This window comes from Schistocerca serialis, chromosome 4 (genome assembly GCF_023864345.2).
Source record: "Schistocerca serialis cubense isolate TAMUIC-IGC-003099 chromosome 4, iqSchSeri2.2, whole genome shotgun sequence".
Lineage (NCBI taxonomy): Eukaryota > Metazoa > Arthropoda > Insecta > Orthoptera > Acrididae > Schistocerca > Schistocerca serialis.
The window spans coordinates 302,769,612-302,790,707 of NC_064641.1; the positions used below are offsets into that span (position 1 = coordinate 302,769,612).

The 21,096-nt window shown below is 41.9% G+C and overlaps 1 protein-coding gene across 4 annotated transcripts in view; it reads left to right on the top strand.

Moving 5' to 3' along the window:
* Window positions 1-21,096, top strand: part of LOC126473954 (protein pigeon) — a 500,491-nt gene that overhangs the window by 37,059 nt on the left and 442,336 nt on the right. The window lies entirely within an intron of this gene.

The window sequence follows — 21,096 nt, forward strand, 5'->3', positions numbered from 1 at the left end:
ACCGCGGCCGATTTAAGCTACCACCTAGCAAGTGTGGTGTCTGGCGGTGACACCACAGGTAGATCACATAACTAATGAGGAAGTATTGAATAGGATTGGGGAGAAGAGAAATTTGTGGCACAACTTGAACAGAAGAAGGGATCGGTTGGTAGGACATGTTCTGAGGCATCAAGGTATCACCAATTTAGTATTGGAGGGCAGCGTGGAGGGTAAAAATCGTAGAGGGAGACCAAGAGATGAATACACTAAGCAGATTCAGAAGGATGTAGGTTGCAGTAGGTACTGGGAGATGAAAAAGCTTGCACAGGATAGAGTAGCATGGAGAGCTGCATCAAACCAGTCTCAGGACTGAAGACCAGAACAACAACAACAAGAGGTCAAGTATGCTTTCGCAACCATTTATACTTGGAGTGGGCTTATGAACTAATTGTTGAAAATAATTTTCTGAGAAAGCATTCACTACAATTTTGGATGATGTTTTATGCTTGACACAGGCTTTAAACATATATTTTTTCCAGCATATTGAGGGTAGATTGAAGTCACCACTGACTATAATTGTTTGAGTGGGGCACCTATTTGAAATGAGACTCGAGTTTTCTTTGAACTGTTCAGCAACTATATCTTCTGAGTCGGGGAATTGGCAAAAGGCTCCAATTAATATTTTGGTGTGATTGTCAAGTATAACCTCTACCCATACTATGTAACAGGAACTATCTTTCAAGTATAACCTCTACCCATACTATGTAACAGGAACTATCTTTCAAGTATAACCTCTACTCATACTATTTAACAGGAACTATCTACTTCAATTTCACTACAAGGTAAACTACTTCTGACAGTAACTGTATTTAATCTTCTTTTGAGAATACTGTTAGCTTGTTTGAAAAACTTTCGGCTGGTCTTATTTCCAGCTTTAGCCAACTTTCCATACCTATAACTATTTGAGTTTCAGTGCTTTCTATTAGGGATTGGAGCTCTGATTCTTTCCCAACAGAGCTATGACAATTTACGACTACAATTCCTATTGTTGCTACAACTACCTTACTGTCTTTTACCTGCCCCCTTTTAGATGGACACCCTTTCTGTAGTTTCCTGATACCCCCTAACCTAATAAACCACGCAGTTCTTTCCACACAGCCCCCACTACCCGTGTAGCCGCTTCTGTGTGTAGTGAACTCCTGACGTATTAAGCGGATCCAGAAACCCACCATCCAATGGTGCAAGTCAGGGAATCTGCAGCCTACATGGTCACAGAACCGCACGGGCCTCTGATTCACACACTCTGCTCTGCTCTGCATCAAAGGACCACAATTAGTTTTATCGATGATGCTGCAGATGGTGGGCTTTACCTTAATCCCACAAGCAAGACTGGCAGTCTGCCAGCCGCCCAAAACCAGAGAGAATCTCCTCTGATCCAAAGCGACATGTCATTGGTACTGACATGAGCCACCTCTTGGACCTGTACTCTTCAAGGCATCCGGAAGCAGCCTTTCCAATGACTACTCCTGGTATGCACACGGAGTGCACACTGGCTTCCTTCCCCTCCTTGGTAGCCATGTTCTTAAGGGGCCTCATTACGCGTCTAAGGTTGGAGCTCCCTGCTACCAGCAAACCCACCCTCTGTGAATGCCCTGACTTTGCGGGCCGAGTGGCTTCCTCTGGAACAGGGTGGACGACTGCATCCAGATTAGAGACTTCATCAGCCACAATAAACACCCAAAACCTGTTCGTTAAATGTACCAGGGAGGCTCTATGATTGGCCGCTGGGAGAGTCTTTCACTGCCTGTCAGACTTTTCGAAAGATCTGCCACTTGACCTTGGGTGAGGGGTCACCTCAGTGCAGGCAGTACCCAGGGCGGCCACAGCAGTGGACCATTTGGAGGACACGTGGGATGTATTTTTTGACGCCCCTCATCCCTACATCCCTGCGTCCGACCCCCCCCCCCCCCCCCCCCCACACACACACACACACACACACACAATGATGCCCCTTGGCAGCTGCCCCATGCCGTGTGACGGAAGCAAACATTGCCTGGAGCAGTAAGTGAAGGGTCACCAACTCAGCTCGTATCTGTACACTGTAATCACAGTTCCTATCCATTACTGAAGTCGCTACTGTTTGAAGCTTATAAAAATATATAACAAGTGAATGGTGTACTTGGCTTATTAACAGCAGGAACTCGAGGTGCTCTTTCACTGATGGTCTAACCGACACTGGGGTACACTAAACAAAACAAACAAGAGCCTATGTGACACAAGGGTCAATACAAGCATCGATAACAACGCCGGTACTGTATGCTACACTGTTATTAAAAATAAAAAATAAACTAGTAACTACACAGATAACTGAAAATAAGTCATTCCTGTTTGAAGCTCCAAAAATATATATAACAAACCAATGGTGTACTTACCTTATTAGCAGCAGGAACGCGACATGCTCTTCTCACTGATGGTCTAACCGACACTGAACTATACCAACCAAAAAAGAATAGTCACCGAAGTTGGAAACAATGCTAGACATTCAACATTTTTGAGTTCAGTTGTATCTGAAAGTAAAAGTAAGTATGATTCAATATTTTCTTTCACATTGATGATTCTTTCATGCATTCTAATTGTTTGCTGTTAATAAAAGTATATTTCAACAGATCCCTAACATCATTGTATTCAGCAAATGATCCAAAATATTTGTGCAATAAAACCTGCTTTTGATGTGCTGTTTTCTTTCCAAATTTGAATGGCAAAATGTTGTAACATTACTAGTGAGTGTTATAGAAATTCTGTCATAGAAAATTCCCTCAGCAATAAACTGTCAACACTGCAAAGTATGGTGTATAAATCTTTCTAACATTAGATCCTAAATATGGTAGTGACTTCGTGTTTTTTGTCTTTGAAGTTCATAAGATCCAGATCTAGACTATTTTTATGATAATGTCCCTCATCAGTGTTTTTACGGTCATACACTTGTTCCATTTATTGATACTGTAGCAGATGTAATATGATATACAAATAAACAATAAATCATGCAACAAAAATTAAAAATTTATTTTAAGAATATTGTGTGGCATAGCGTTCCATTTCCCAGTACTGCTTCCTGTCTTTGAGTGCATAAACTGTATATTTATTTTAAATTTGAAAGAGATCGGCTGTCTTTCTGGCTGGCCAGTACTTAACTTCAGAAAGTGAAAATCTGAATACTTGCCAAACAAACCACTTAAAACTAGAAAATATGCATCCTACTTTTAGAACTTTGAGGAATTGAATGGAAAAGGGGGTAAATCGAGGAAGGTTTGGAAGGAGAGACATTTCACTCAGACCACAGATTGTGAGGGGCATGCCTGTAGTGAGGATGAAGAGAAAGTTGTCATTAAGAATATGTGATAACTGGAAACACTGTTATAATGAGAAATTTTAAAAGTGAAGCCAACATTGTTCTACACTGATCAGCCATATGATTATGACCACTTGCTTAATAGCCTGTAGGCACTTCAGCAGCGATTCTGTGCGGCATGGATGGGCTGGTGATTTGTGGATGTGGAACGTCTTCGATGTGTTCCGACCAGTTCAGCTCAGGCAAAATTGATGGCTAAAACATAAGGACGAGTTTAGTATCATGCCTCCCAAACCACTGTAGCACAATTCTGGGTTTGTGACAGACAGTTATGCTTCTGCAAGATGCAGTTATGATCTGGGAAGACATCGGGCCTGAAGGGATGCAGATGGTCCTCAGTAATGGGCTCATTGTCCACAGGCATCATAAGGCTGAAGATTATTACTACAGGCCGCACAGAAACTGAGGTGAGTATCCCCCCCTTCGTGTAATACTGCCTCCACTGGCCTGCATCCTTGGTGCAGTGAATATTTTGAGCAGTCGTTCTCTTGGATGACAGGGTATATAGACCTGACCGTTGACCTAGTGTGCCCAGAAATGGGATTCAGACGACCAGATGGCATATTTTCACAGATTCATAATCCAGTCCTGATGATCTTATGCCCATTGCAGTCTTAATTGACACCATCATAGGGTTAATGTGGGTACGTGGAGACTGTCGTGTTGCGAAGCTCTGAACTGAGTGCTCTGAAACACTTGTGCCTGCACTGACATTGTACTGCCTCATCAGGTCTGCCCAACATCGTCTATCATGCTTTAGATGAGCAAATTACTCTGGCTTTATTTTATACACAACTTAATCATGCATCAGCCTGTTTGCTTTGGCGGTATGAGCCTGCTTCTCTCTCTCTCTCTCTCTCTCTCTCTCTCTCTCTCTCTCTCTCTCTCTCTCTCTCTCTCTGACATTCAGTGAGTCTGGGATGATAATAGATAATAGGGAGTGTTAACCTCTCATCTTTTTTTTTTTTTTTTTGTGTAAAACCTGAGAGCCCTTTCCAGGTGATACAAGTTGTTTTAATTTTGCAGGTATCCATTTTGGCCTCTACCATGGTGTGGCAGGAAACTGCAACCCTTTTCATATAAAAGTATTATTTCTAAATGAATCATTATAGTGTAAGTGGCAGTCAAATGAAAACAAGGCAGACTGTATAATGAGCATGGCATGGATGTTAGTAATGCAGGTAAGTTTGTGTACAGAAGTGCCATCTAATGGGAACCAGGAAGGAACAGGGTAAACATTCAGTACTGTGTCATTTGTCTGTTAAATGTGCTCGATGTGAGGTCAGTGAGTTTGGTGTGCATCCAACTTCACTGTGGGGGACAGGAAAGAGAAACAGCAAGACCTGGTGTGTTCTTCTTTTTTTTACTGTGGAGGGCAAGTCAGAAAGTGAAATTCATGTCCAAATGTCTGCTGTGTATGATGAACACAGTAAGTCACATGTATGTGTTTGTGTGGAATAAATGATTTCGAGAAGGTCTGGTGTCATTGAAAGATGACAGTCAGGTAGAACAGACTCATCATGTCATTACCAGATCTGTCAGTGCCGGTGTAGACGCTACCATCAGAAATGACAGGGGTAGACGCTACCATCAGAAATGACAGGGGTAGACGCTACCATCAGAAATGACAGGGGTAGATGCTACCATCAGAAATGACAGGGGTAGACGCTACCATCAGAAATGACAGAAGGTGGACAGTGGGAGACATAAGGCTCATGGGCATCAGTCCCAGTGTTGCTGTCACTATTATGACTGAGCATATAACATTCCAGGAAATCTGTGCACAGGGGGTTCCACAGAAGTTGAGCAGAATGTCGACATCATTGTAGCAGCTGGAGCAGTATCGTGATGAAGAATATAGTTTTCTGCCTCATATTGTTGCGGGAAATGGAACATGATGTCATCATTTTGAGCCAGTGAGCAAGCATCTGAACAGATAGCGGGAGCACATGGATTCATCCTAAAAAATCCAAAGAAGGGCATGCAAGCTCTGAGAAAGTCATACTGATATTTTTCTTTGACTCCAAAGGCTCACTTTTCATTGGCTTTCTGGAACATGGTGCCACAATTAATGCACAGTGCTGTGTGGACACTTTTCAGAAATTGACACACGCTATCAAGTGGAAATGCCCAGGAATGTTGACAAACGGCTTCATTCTGTTGTAAGATAAAGCTGACCGACATGTTGGCAAGGTTTTTTAGACTATGCTGCAGATGTTTTGCTCGGGGCCTTTACACATCCTCCATACAGTCCTGATCTCTTCCCATGCAATTTCCATATTTTTTGAACACTGAAGCAAGAAGTTTGTGGCTGTCAATTTGCTTCAGACAAAGAGGCAACTTCTAGGTACAATGATGGTCCATGGTCCCCTAGGCAGCAGAAGGCATTTTTCCATTAAGGCATTGTCTGTCTTGTCCCACAGGTGGATAAATGTATTAATAGTTTTGGTGTTACTTCTGAAATAATAAACAGTTCACTTACTTTTTTCCCAACTGTCTTGTTTTCATTTGACTGTCCCATATACTGTATAATAGAGGGCCTGATAACCAGGCAGTTTAATCCATTAAAATCTCAATGTAATCCAAACCTCATCATTATCAGGGTTATCAGAAAAAAAACTACCAGCAAGGGGAAAGTAAATATAGGCATTGGCAGTGGCCTTCTAAAATAGCTATACCAACATTTATTTGAAGTGATAGAGGGAAATTGTGACAAACGTAAATCTGCACCTAATATAAACTTTTCATTTTTCTATAATGAGATATCAATTTCTTAAGCCTTGCACTATCACACTTAGTTCACTGGTTGGCTTAGTGATAACTTAATCAGTTTTTCACTGTTAATGACCTTATCTTTCACTATCTATAAAATATTTATGTAAAATTAATGTAGACGACATGATGGTTTATTGTTGTTGACAGTTGATTAAGTTTTTTGTACCATCTGTTTTCCTACTGGTAGTTCGTCTATATCCAGGAGGCGCTCAACTCTTTCTTGAGTGAGAGCATGGCATGGTGCCCCAAGTCATTGCAGTACTTTTTCCTTTTCTGTACTGTAATCTTACTGTCTGACCTTATCTTTTCTCAAACAATGGAAAATCCAGGATGGAATGTAACAATATTGTGAAAAGGATAGTTGCTACTCACCATATAGCAGAGATGCTGAGTCGCAGATAGGCACAACAAAAATACTGTCACTGAATAAGCATTCGGCCAACAAGATCTTTTGTCAAACATAGGTCACACACACACACACACACACACACACACACACACACACACACACACACACACAAGCGCAAACGCAGCTCGCAAACACGTGACCACAGTCTCTAGTAGCTGAAGCTGCTCTATGAGCAGCAGCAGCAGCAGTGCATGATGGTAGAGGCAACTGGGTGGGGGTAAGGAGGAGGCAGGGGCAGGGAGGGGGAGGAATAGCGGGGTAGGGGTGGGGGACGATGAAGTGCTGCTGGGGAGTGTGCAGGGATGAAATTGATTTGTTACAAGTCACGCAGTGAGACTGAACCGCAGAGAACAGTCTGTTGTGAAATCGTGAATGTGAGAAAAGTCAGAACAGTGCATTGAGTTTTTATAATATTAATTGCTCTGTTAAGGCTGCTTCCAGTATACTTTCTGGCTGCAGGTGTCTGTTATTGCATTTGGCCCCTCAGGTTGGCAGATTTATCTTTTGTTGGAATGTGAGTGCAAAGTGAGTTTCATAATATGTCATATACATACATCAAGAAAAGTTTTGCATCAGCCCAGTTCCCAGAACTCCTGAAGTTAGACGTCGACTGTGGATATTGTATCACAGACACAGTCCCATTGACTGTTCAGAGATGTCACTAAACCTGCCCAAAGATTTAAAGAACCATGCATGAGCAGTGCTTATTAGACGGAAGGGGTCCGACAGCTGATCAGTTCCAGTCATTCCACCAGGAAGGAGGTACATGGATTGTGTTGTCTGTAGTTCAACCATGCCTGGACGGTCAATACCACTGTTTGATCCGTCCGCATTGTTACTTTGCACCAGTAAGGGCTCTCAACAAGGTAAGTGTCCATGCATCTCGGCGTGAACTAAAGCGATGTTGTTTGGACATGGAGGAGAACAAAGAGACAGGAACTGTTGATGGCATGCCTCGGTCAGGCCGCCCAATGGCTACTACTGCAGTGGATGACCGCTACTTATGGATTTTGGCTCGGAGTAACCCTGACAGCATGTTGAATAATGCTTTTCGTGCAGCCACAGGACATCGTATTATGACTCAAACAGTGCGCAATAGGCTGCATGATGTGCAGCTTCACTCCTGACGTCCTTGGCGAGGTCCATCTTTGCAACCACAACACCATGCAGTGTGGTACAGATGGGCCCAACAACTGCTAAGGATTGGCATCATGTTCTCTTCACTGATTAGTGTTCCATATGCCTTCAACCAGACAATCATCAGAGACGTGTTTGGATCCAACCTGGTCAGGCTGAACACCTTAGACACATGGTCCGGCGAGTGGAGCAAGGTGGAGGTTCCCTGCTGCTTTGGGGTGGCATTATGTGGGGCCACCATACGTCGCTGGTGGTCATGGAAGGCGCTGTAACAACTGTACGATATGTGAATGCCATCCTCCGGCTGATAGTGCAACCATATTGGCAGCATATTGCCGAGGCATTCATCTTCATGGACGACAATTTGCGTCCCCCATCATGCACATCTTGTGAATCACTTCCTTCATGATAATGACATCACTCAACTAGAGTGGCCAGCATCTTCTCCAGATATGAACCCTGTCGAACATACCTGGGATAGATTGAAAAGGGCTGTTTATGGATGACATGACCCGCCAACCACTCAGGGATGTACGTCGAATCACCATTGAGGAGTGGGATAATCAGGACCAACAATGCTTAGATGAACTTGTGGATAGTATGTGATGACGAATACATACTTGCATGCATCAATGCAAGAGGACATGCTATTGGGATTAGAGGTACTGTTGTGTACAGCAATCTGGACCACCACCTCTGAAGGTTTTGCTGTATGGTGGTACAACATGCAACATGTGGTTTTCAAGAGCAGTAAAAAGGGCGGAAATTTTTATGTTGATCTCTCTTCCAATTTTCTGTACAGTGTTTGGAATTCTCGGAACCGCAGTGATGCAAAACTTTTTTTGGTGTGTGTAGTTGTAATATAAACATTTTCCCAGTCAAAACAGGGGTGGCAATCATACAGAGGAAATAAGAGCAAGCACAATGTCATTTCAAGCGATGCTTGTCACACAATATTATTTGCCATTAATGCTGCATGTTCCCTAGTGTAATCTCTTACTTGAGAACTTTCCTCTGTTTATTCAAAGATATACAAGGATGAAGAACACTGTATTCTAAATATTCCAGCTATCATATTTTTCCTCTTAAGTTTCATCTACAGATGGTTGGAAAATTCAGATGTGATGCTAAGAGCAAAGACAATCACTCTGCATACCAAGAAATTCATTGAAAATTGGGAGGAGGACAAACTCAATACAAGAGCTATAAAGTAGTCATCAAGATTGCTGATGATAAAGTGTTAGGTGTTACTCTCATATAATACATTACATGGCATGGTATCTAAATGGGTCGTGTCTGCCATGTAAGTAATGATAATGTGAATGTCAACATGGTGGGCCCAATGTACGAACAAGCTGTGACCTCAGAGAATGTGATAGGCAAGCCAAGAACAACTGATTCAGCATTTCAGCAACAATATGGAATAGACAGAATGTGCTTCTGTAATGAAGCTAAATGTAGTAACTTCACTTAGATGTGTCATAAGACCACCCTTCAGGATGCAAACTTCGTGTCCAGGAACTCTCTGATACCCTGAAGTTAGAGATTACAGCAGCCAAGAGAACTGACAGGCTCAGAAAATGAGAGCAAGTTCGCTTACCAGTGTTGTGGGGAGGGGGGGAGGTCATATCATCGCTTACTATAAAACCACCGCCCTCCACAACCTCATTCTCAGTGTTAAGTCATCCCATCTGTATTACAGATGCTGATGGAAAACCAGCTGTACTAAGTTGCAAGATGCTCTGGTGAATTCAACAAGTGTGTGTAAGATGCTGCCAACTTTGAGTCCACTGCTTCAAATCCATAGCTGTCTGGGCTTGTAGGGGACTTATGATCTGCCAGCTGCATCCCTGCCAGTCACAGCGGTGACTGAGGATGGGGACTGAGCCTATCTTTCGTGGATGAACAACCAATATGCCCATCTGCAGGCTGTTCAACTCAGGTGATGGGCACGTGTGTCACCACTGCCTGGACAATCCTTACCAACTGTACACTGGGTCCTCCACTTGGGCTGTCATTCTGTTGCTGGTGGGTCTTCCACCTACATGCCCTCTCAACTACAGACAACAGGGGTATGCAGACTTCTGGAGCTGAGCAGAAATGCAGCTCCACTCATTGAGAGTGCTGAGGCTCTGATGCCAGGCCAGGCTGCAGGTATGCATGGCTACCACCTCCTCCTGCAACAGAGCTACAGCACTGAAAACTCGCAGTGCAGGATCTGTGTTCAGCAATTTCCTTGCGGGGCACCGACATGCCACTTCATGCCTTCAAGCAGTGTAGACTCAGCGTAGTCACAGAATGGTCAATTGCAAAATTCTGACCAATGGAAAAAAGTGGAAATGTCGTGTGACGAGGGCCTCCCGTTGGGTAGACCATTCGCCTGGTGCAAGTCTTTCGATTTGATGCCACTTCGGCGACTTGCGTGCCAATGGGGATGAAATGATGATGATTAGGACAACACAATACCCAGTCCCTGAGCGGAGAAAATCTCTGACCCAGCCGGGAATTGAACCAGGGCCCTTTGGATTGACAGTTTGTCACACTGACCACTCAGCTATCGGGGGTGGACACTCTGGCCAATAAATGATTGTTAATTGAATGATGTTTCATTGGTCTCCTAGTGCTTAACAGGATCACTCAACCCCGCTCTTCACACAACCTCCTGATAGCATGAAGATCCTGGCTTGTATTGTAACCATACATTTTCAAATTAGAAAATGACAACAGCTGTGTCAAAATGATATATTTATGATGAGTAGTGTCATGACATTATTGTCACATCTTCAGGTAATAAACTGTTGACCAAAAGAAGATAAAAAAATTGTAATTAGAAGTAGCTTGAAACAGGAACTACTGAATTAATATAATGTTGATTAGCAGGTGAGGTATAGTGAGCTTTCAATACATGTCCTTAAAATCTCCATGAGGCTGAGTGATGGAAGTCCTCTATCTTCCTGCACAGAATTGATGTCATTAAGTACACAGCCTTCAAGACTAAAGTAACCAATATAAATACAAAAAGACATAGTCATATCTAAAAACAAAGATGATGTGACTTACCAAATGAAAGTGCTGGCAGGTCGATAGACACACAAACAAACACAAACATACACACAAAATTCAAGCTTTCGCAACAAACTGTTGCCTCATCAGGAAAGAGGGAAGGAGAGGGAAAGACGAAAGGATGTGGGTTTTAAGGGAGAGGGTAAGGAGTCATTCCAATCCCGGGAGCGGAAAGACTTACCTTAGGGAGGAAAAAAGGACGGGTATACACTCGCGAGCGAGCGCGCGCGCGCGCGCGCACACACACACACACACACACACACACACACACATCCATCCACACATATACAGACACAAGCAGACATATTTAAAGACAAAGAGTTTGGGCAGAGATGTCAGTCGAGGCGGAAGTGCAGAGGCAAAGATGTTGTTGAATGACAGGTGAGGTATGAGTGGCGGCAACTTGAAATTAGCGGAGATTGAGGCCTGGTGGGTAACGGGAAGAGAGAATATATTGAAGAGCAAGTTCCCATCTCTGGAGTTCGGGTAGGTTGGTGTTGGTGGGAAGTATCCAGATAACCTGGATGGTGTAACACTGTGCCAAGATGTGCTAGCCGTGCACCAAGGCATGTTTAGCCACAGGATGATCCTCACTACCAACAAACACTGTCTGCGTGTGTCCATTCATGCGAATGGACAGTTTGTTGCTGGTCATTCCCACATAGAATGCATCACAGTGTAGGCAGGTCAGTTGGTAAATCACGTGGGTGCTTTCACACGTGGCTCTGCCTTTGATCGTGTACACCTTCCGGGTTACAGGACTGGAGTAGGTGGTGGTGGGAGGGTGCATGGGATAGGGTTTACACCGGGGGCGGTTACAAGGATAGGAGCCAGAGGGTAGGGAAGGTGGTTTGGGGATTTCATAGGGATGGAACTAACAGGTTACGAAGATTAGGTGGACGGCAGAAAGACACTCTTGGTGGAGTCGGGAGGATTTCATGAAGGATGGATCTCATTTCAGGGCAGGATTTGAGGAAGTCGTATCCCTGCTGGAGAGCCACATTCAGAGTCTGGTCCAGTCCCGGAAAGTATCCTGTCACAAGTGGGGCACTTTTGGGGTTCTTCTGTGGGAGGTTCTGGGTTTGAGGGGATGAGGAAGTGGCTCTGGTTATTTGCTTCTGTACCAGGTTGGGAGGGTAGTTACGGGATGCGAAAGCTGTTGTAGCATGAGGTTTTAACTCAGAACCTTTTGCTTAGCAGCTAAACACCTTAACCATTACGCTAACGCAACTTGTCATTCAATGGAAATCCTGGTGTACTTTAAACAATCACTCAAAATACCGACAAACACTGTTGGTATGAGTATGAATTACTCACATTTCATCGAAGTACAATAGGAAATAAACAATTACCACTGTTCTTTATTGCGAAAAAGCATTTAGTGAGAATGAATTTCCTTGCTATCGCCTAAATTAGGAGGCTTATTGCTTGTTTGGTTTGTTTAATTAATTAATAGAATATGAAACAGTTGGTATAAAGAATGCTTTTTCCAAACTTTCTTTTATTGAAAGTCTGCTATCAAGACATTGCTTTTGTTCAATTTGTTGTGGATTGGCAAGAGAGCCAACCCGTTTTGGAGAGGAAGCCGAAAGTCACCCATTTTAGCTCACGCAGGCTGGCATGAGGTCTGGAACAGGTCAAGGAAATTAGACTAGCAAAAAAGGACGTAGCTGTGGAATACTTAACTTTAATACACAAATGGTGAACAGTGCTCTTGACGGTACATGTTTTACAGCATCAATAGTAACTGGTAATGGCGCCTTGCTAGGTTGTAGCAAATGACGTAGCTGAAGGCTATGCTAACTATCATCTCGGCAAATGAGAGCGTATTTTGTCAGTGAACCATCGCTAGCAAAGTCGGCTGTACAACTGGGGCGTGTGCTAGGAAGTCTCTCTAGACCTGCCATGTGGCGGCGCTCGGTCTGCAATCACTGATAGTGGCGACACGCGGGTCCAATGTATACTAACGGACCGCGGCCGATTTAAAGGCTACCACCTACCAAGTGTGGTGTCTGGCGGTGACACCACACAATTTCTTTATTTATGACTGAAAGTTTCTAAAACTGAAGACACTCATCCATGCTCTGCACTGCAGTCGAGCTCTGGCAACGTTATTCTCTGTTCATTGGCTGACTGTGTTTTGTGATGTCAGATGCGCAGAACGAACCTAAACTCGGCCACCGTCGAAAATGACGTGCACTTTAGTAAGTATACTTTGTCTCATCGTAAAAGCACTACTTATACTGGATAGCACACCTTATGAATAACTTAGTACTAAGCAGCTCTAGGTTTTTAGCACTAGCCTTGGTATTTATAACAACTTATGGCAGAAAAGCTGCAACAAATAATCCCTTAATTAGCAATCAGTGTAGCCTTATTCACCATTCAGATCTTACACTGATAATTAATCTTAGCCTAGAACTGCAGAGCTAACTCAGCGTATTTGATTGTAGCCACCTACTTGTAGCTTACGAAAAGGAACGAGAGAGCTGCACTTTATCACATGTAAACAAATCAACAGCAGTAAGCATGGCTACTAACACTGTCCACACACTGCACTGATGACGTAAACCAACATTTGGGCACATCCACAGTGTAGCCTCCATAGTAACGGCCAACAGAATGTTTTAATAAATTTAATCAATGCACAAGGAACACTGATTTCAATCTTCATAAATGAACACAATAGGTTAAATAACTCATCATTCACCAAATACAGCACCTCAAGCAAGCTGCACCAACAGCCAACTATGGTGAATTGAGCTAAAGCCACTAGCACAGGACCAAGACAATTCTTCGGCATGGGAAAACAGCTTGCCCACAGGAAACTTAACATGGCTAAATGCTCCATACCAACGACATAGTAAGTAATACACATCCTTATCTGCAGCACCTGTGGTGAGCAGGAATTACTCACTTATCCTGTCACTTTAGTCCGTAGTAATTGTTGTGTGGGTAGGGCAAAGCTTATGCAGAACCATTGATTCTCATAGTTGTCGCATCATTAGCAACCCCATCGTTCACAGCAAGACTACACCACCTTGTAGTAAGAAGGTACCAGCACACGCAGCAAACAACTTAATTATTGTAATAATGCAGAGCCTCATGGCAGTAATGTTCAATAAAAAATCCTCGGGTTTCCAGCTGCATAAAGAGATTAAAATTACAAGAGCTTTCGTCCAAGCACTCCTTCACGACTGTCAAGAGATATGACTGCCAGTGGGCTACTGGTGTGCCTCTTCTATACAACAGCTGCCAGCTGTGATGTCACTGGTGCTCATGGCATCACCATACATGGGTGTATGTTGACTCGGCATTTGATATGCCCGCTTCAACTGAGCAGTTGCTAGATCCCAGGCTATGCTGAGCTGCTGGTCACTGTCTCTATTTAGGATGTTATCAGTTATTTTTATTTCAATGGTTTCCTTAATTACACAGTCATAGGAGCCATTAGTATGTTTCATCAAATTTAATTTAGTGATGACTTTCTAAAGCATATTCAGTTACAGCATGGGGCAGGGTATCAGTGTCTGATATCATTCTTGTATAATGCATCAATGTTTACACAATACACTTCTGTGGTGTGTGGTGATGGCTGATGGTGTGCAAGTACAGATTGTGTGTGGATTTTCTACAAATGCTGTGGCAGAGGCTTCCATCTCATTTATGGCTGTTGAGGATTTTGAAAAAGGGCAATGGTTTGTCTTTTTCTACCTCCATGGTGAACTGGATGCTACTGTTAATGCCATGTAGGTGTTCAAAGAACTTGTCTAATTTCCCATGTCCATGGGGCCAAATGACAAATTTGTTGTCAATGTATTGAAAGAAACATCTAGGCTTTAATGGCGTCATGTCAAGGGAATATCTTCAAATTTATCCCTGAACAGCTTTGCAACAGCTGGAACTAAAAGGCTATCCATTTCCGTGCCGTCCATCTGATCGTAAAATGGGCCATTGTACAGAAAGTACAGTGGCCACTTCACTTACAATGAACTGAGATACTATGTCTGAAGAGGTTTTGATAGTCACATTCATACATTCATAAACAGTGCCACTGTATCAAAACTGTCCATTATATCACCCTCGCTAAGTCAAAGACAGGTAAATTTGGCTGATATAATCTTCTGACTTTTTAACATGAGGCTCTCGCAGTGTCCAGCATGTTGAGTGAGAAGATTGGCAAGTACTTCACCAGTTTGTATGTTGCTGAACCAGTGATGGGTAAAACGAGGCAGAAATGTGTCTCTTCCTTGTTGTTCTTTGGTAAAGCGTAAGTAATAGGTGGCCTATGTGCCCGTGGGAGAAGATTCTTGACCACACTGTCTTCTACCGATGACTGCTTGGGAAGTTCATATGTCTTTCTTATTTATCTATGTTGCGTCATCTGAGAGTTTCCTATAAGTATCTTTGTTAAGTAGTGCACAGATCTTCATATTATAGTCGGCATATTCAGTAATTATAGCTGCATTTCCTTTGTCAGCAGGAAGGAGCACAATGCTTATATCATTACATAGTGCTTGCGGGCCAATGCACTCAGCCCTGGACATGTTTGGTGCCGGTAACTGTATTTTTGTGAAAATATGTCTTGTTTCATGTTGTATTTTTTCCGCTGATTCATTAGGGAGTCTGTGAGTCTGCAGACTGCCCGTTTGACATCACTTATTTCACAGACAGGGTAGTCCCTTGCCAAACATACAAAATTGAATCTTTTCTTAAGAACCGTCACTGTAAATGAGTCTGTTTCTTGTCGTCAAGTTGATAATGGGGTATTCTGAAAATCTGTGGACTGCACTGTCTTATTGTCACCAAAGGCGGCTGAACTCTTCAGTGTGAAACAAGCCGTTTTCTCACAAAAGCCAAGTTACCAGCACCAACATGTCCAGGGCTGATGAATGATGAAAGCATTGTGGTCCTTCCTGCTGATAGGAGTAATGCAGCCATAATTATGGAATATGCGGACTGTAATACGAGGATCTGTGCACTACTGGATGAAGACACCTACTGGTAAGCCCATGTGACCCAGCACCACGAATAATAGGAAAGAGGTCATAACTTCTCGAGTGCTTATCGATGGAAGACAGTGTGATCAAGAATCTTGTCTCACAGGCAGACAACCTTCTGCTTATGCTTTACCAAAGATCCACAAGATTGGGACACCATTCTGCCTCATCGTATCCAACATACGAGGGGTGTTTGAAAAGTCCATGCAAAAATAAAAACTGCTTATGTGTTTGGGGTAAACCTTTTTTATTTTTCGACATAGTCTCCTCTTAGGCTTATACACTTCACACTACGCTGTTCTAATTTATTGAGCCCTTCTGAATAATTGTCCAAGTCTGCAAAGTAGGTATTAGTTGCTGCAATCACCATCTCGTTCGAATAAAATCATTGTCCCGCCAGCCATTTCTTCATATTGGGTAACAAATAGTAGTCTGAGGGAGCCAAGTCTGGAGAATAGGGGGGATGTGAAATGAGTTGGAATCCTATTTCCATTAATTTGGCAACCACAACTGCTGAGTTGTGTGCTGGTGCATTTTTGTGATGAAAAAGGACTTTTGCGGTCCAATCACCGGTGTTTTTCTTGCATCTCAGTTTTCAAACAGTCCAATAACGATGAATAATATGCACCTGTAACAGTTTTACCCTTTTCCAGATAGTCAATGAGGATTATCCCTTGCGAATCCAAAAAGACAGTCGCCATAACCTTTCCGGCCGAAGGAATGGTCTTCGCCTTTTTTGGTGCAGATTCTCCCTTGGTAACCCATTGTTTAGATTGTTGTTTGGTCTCAGGAGTATAGTAATGTATCCATGTTTCATCCACAGTGAGAAAACTACGCTTAAAGTCCTGTGGATTCTTCCTGAACAGCTGCAAACTATCCTTGCAACACTTCACACGATTCCGTTTTTGGTCAAGCATGAGCAATCGTGGAACCCATCTTGCGGATAGCTTTCTCATGTCCAAATGTTTATGCAAAATATTATGTACCCATTCATTCGAGATGCCCACAGCACTAACAATCTCACACACCTTAACTCTTCTGTCATCCATCACCATATCATGGATTTTATCAGTGATTTCTGGAGTCGTAACCTCCACAGGGCGTCCAGAACGTTCAGCATCACTTGTGCCCATATATCCATTCCAAAAATTTGAAAACCACTGATAAACTTTTCTAATCAAAGGTGCAAAGTCACCATAATGTTTATCAAGTTTCTCTTTAGTTTCCTGAGGCATTTTGTCTTTCAAAAAGTAATGTTGAATCACTACACGAAATTCTTTTTTGTCCATTTTTTGACAGTCACTCGACTTCCTTGATTCACACGAATGCGAACCACAAAGAAATAGACCAATATGGCTGAAACTTGGTATGCATTCTTTCCAAAGGTGCTACCAACTAAACATGACCTCGATACATGCCGGTGGTGCCATCTCTCGGACTTTGCATGGACTTTTCAAATGCCCCTCGTACAAGCTGCTGAAGTACCTAGCCAAGCTCCCTGTGCCACATATGAAACACTGCAAACATCATATTAAAAGCTAATATGATTTTATCAGCCGAATTAACTGTCTTTGACTTAGTGACGATGATATTATGGTCAGTTTTGATGTGATGGTGTTGTTTATGGATGTACCTATTAAAGACTCTTTGGACATCCCAGTTCTTTGTAGCTGACGTGGTCAGGCTATTTAGGCAAACTCTTCCGTCTTCTTGTTTTCTGTACAACAGCCAGGATTATGATCAGGTGGATGGCATTAAATTGGGTAGCCTGTTAGCTCCAGCTGTTGCAAACCTGTTCATGGGGAATTTTGAGGATATCATCTTAGACATGGTGCCATTAAACCTAGCATCAATACTTTGATGACACATTTGTCATTTGTCCCCACAGACATGAGAAACTGAGAAACTTGATGAGTTCTTGGAACATCTGAACAGCATTAACAGTACCATCCTGTTCACCATGGAGGTAGAAAATGACAGTGCATTGCCCTTCCTCGATGTCCTTGTCTCCTGCAAATGAAGCGTGTGCCTTAGCCATGGTTTCTATAGAAAACCCATCAACATGTACTTGCGTGCCATCAGCCATCATCACTCTGCACAGAAGTGTTCCATGTTACAAACATTTGTGTACTGCGCAAGAATATCAGATGCTGATAGCTTGCCCCATTATCTAAGTGACCTGTGCAAGGTCTTCAGAAACAATGGCTATAATGTTTATCAAATAAATGAAGTGATTTCTAACAAGAATCACAATAAACCACTGACAAGGAGCAGGAAAACAACCTTGCTTTCTTGTCATTCTGAGGCTGCATGTTGGGCAAGATAAGCCACATGCTGAAAAAGACACAAGATCAAATTGACTTTCAATCCTCTGACAAAAATGTGTCAATTACTGAGACCAGTTAAAGATTCAGCTGGTCTCAGAACACCTGGAGCCTACAGGATACCTTGTAAATGTGGCTAGTCTTACATCAAACAGCACACATTGTGGAACGACGCAGGAAGGAGCATGAGAGGCTTTATTGCCTATGCTACACCAAGAAATCTGTTTTAGCTAAACATGCTGTAGAAAATGGTCACCAGATAAAATTTGATGAAACATCCGTCATGGCTCGCATTAACAGTTCCTGTGATTGTGTAATTACGGAAGCCTTTGAAATTATAGTAACCAACAACATCCTAAATAGAGGCGGTGGCCAGCAGCTCAGCACAACATGGGATTCAGCTATTGTGCAGTGGAAGCAGGGACGTTGAACGCAGAGTCAATGTATGCCCACATATGGTGACGCCGCAAGCACCAATGATGTCACAGCCGGCAGTTAGTGTATATGAGGGGCATGCCAGAAGCCCATTGGCAGTCATATCACTTGGCAATGGCCAAGGAGTGCTTGGCCAAAAAGCTAGTGTAATTGTAATCACTTGACTTGACTTAAATAAGCCCACAGCAGAAACCGCCTCAGCATGACATCCACAAATTTAGCCAGACATGGTTCCTAAACATGAGCTAGTATAAACCTCGCAACCAAGGCATCAACTCTGATCCCAATTCAACAATGTAATAAGGACAGTAGCAACTACAATGTATCCCACAAAATAAAATGTAAAGAGAAATTGTGTGACTTTGAATGTTAATTATTCAATGTTGAGACACATCACATTGACGACATCAAGAGGATAACAACAACAATAATAACAACAGTAATAATAATAGCTTGGAGCTGTAAACTTTTCAATTTGTAATAAAAATCAAAATTCTTTTGTGTTGCTTTATCTTTAAATAGTAATTTTTGAAAGCATTTTTTATGGAGATAAAACAGCAATCTCAGTAGAATATTTTATTATTGAAATTAAACAGTCTTAGTAGCAATAGAATTGTGATTAAGACTTTTTGTAATGTAGTTTTATAATCTTTAAATACCTGATAGAATTAAAAATTGAAATGGTCAGGCACAGAAGCTGTTTTGGGAAGTGGTAAAGTGTGTAGATAGAGGGCTGTGATGATGATTTGTTTAAATGCAACAAATGATTTGCACAGTAACAACAGTTAAAAGGTATAAACTTCAGGCTGGCCTTGTGAAAACATAACTGTGCACAAGATAGTGCACTAATGACACATGACCATTGCATTATCAAACTGTCCATTTCCAACTGACTCAATAAGCTGAAAGCATATAAAAAGCTTACAACCAGTAGAAATTCATCCACGAAGTCAATGGAAGACCGAAATATCCACCTTGTTCCACAACTGCAGGAATCCAAAAGCCTACGCGACATCTGAACTACAAAGACCTACTGGTCCAACAAAGCTGCCTCTGGCACTCCTTACAACAAAACAGTCACTGTATTGCAGGAGTTACACATCATGTCATATTGGTATAGGCAATATAATGAATGGCTTGTGGTGGAAGATAGGGGGTTTATATTATTGAGCCTTATGGGGATTTTAAGGGCATTATGTGCTGAAAGGTCCATATACCTTACTTACTAATCAACAAATTATTAATTTGGTAGTTCGTGTTTTAAGGTAGTTCTGATAATATCTTCTTTAGGTTAGCAGTTTCTGAATATGAGACTATAATATCATGAAACTAGTTGGGTTTTATAAATCATTTTGATGCAGCTGTCGCAGTTTTCATAATTTGAAATTTACTATCACAACTGTACTTGCCCCTCATACCAAGTGATTCACCTGCTATTTTATTTCATGTTATCTGATGTAGAGCTATTTCTCCAAAAATTTAAGACAAATCATCCAGTTGTTCAATTTCTGCACATTGCCGTGACATTGATTTTCAAAAATTTATTGCAATGGTAGAGCCATAAGCAATGAAGACACCCGCATTGACAACATTTCAAATTGTTTAAAATGACAATAATTTACTTTTGCAAACTTCTCACATTGTATCTGGTTGCATGTTTAGTTATCTTTTCACTAAAACTGCAAAATATTATTGATTCTGGCATGATTGGAGCTAATCCTTATTTGAGTTAGAAATTCTTGGATGAACTTTATTCATTATGTGTGGAAATGACATTGTGGTTTCATAGTAAAGCTAAATGTGCAACTATAAATTACACAAAAATAATGATTGAGAACATACATCTTTACAGGAAAACATATTAACCATTCCTGAAACAACAGATTTATAAACTAAATTGTGTGTTTGGAAAGCAGTGCTTTCCTGAAAATGCCTGAGTCTGAGAATATGAAGGAAGGAGTTTGTCATCCCATGTCGGCTAGCATATGAAACCATACCATTTCCTCTTTGGAAAAGATATTATAAAATGTTTAAAATTTTCTTCCATAATTTTGCTAGAAATTTTTTTGGCTGGATGTTATTTTTCAAACATTATAAAAATATTAAGTTTCATACAATCTTGTTCTCACTTTTAATTGAACTACGAATACTCACTAACAACATGACAGTTCAAGAAATTCACTCACAGCTAAGAGAACTTGTAAAGCAAAGCTTTCATGTACAACGAAAACCAGTTTGGGGAAAGCTGGCATTTCCTCTTGGAAATTTTTAATTGGATAAAACTGTTGTATTTTAATCTTCCACAATCATCACTAACATCACAACAGAAAGGGAAAGGAAAAAAAGAGAGAGACTTTTTTGGGCATTGTTTCCATTTTCCAGAACATGAGCCACTGAGAACTTATATGGTGACAATGAGGATATTTTAAATTGACTCTTGCTGCCGTTTTTGTTATTACAACACAGATACTTGTGCACTCTCACTGATGCTCCCCTTTCCTTGCCCTGTTCAACTGCCTGTACATCAGTTTCTCATTTGTAAAGACTCATGCTTATTGTTAAAGT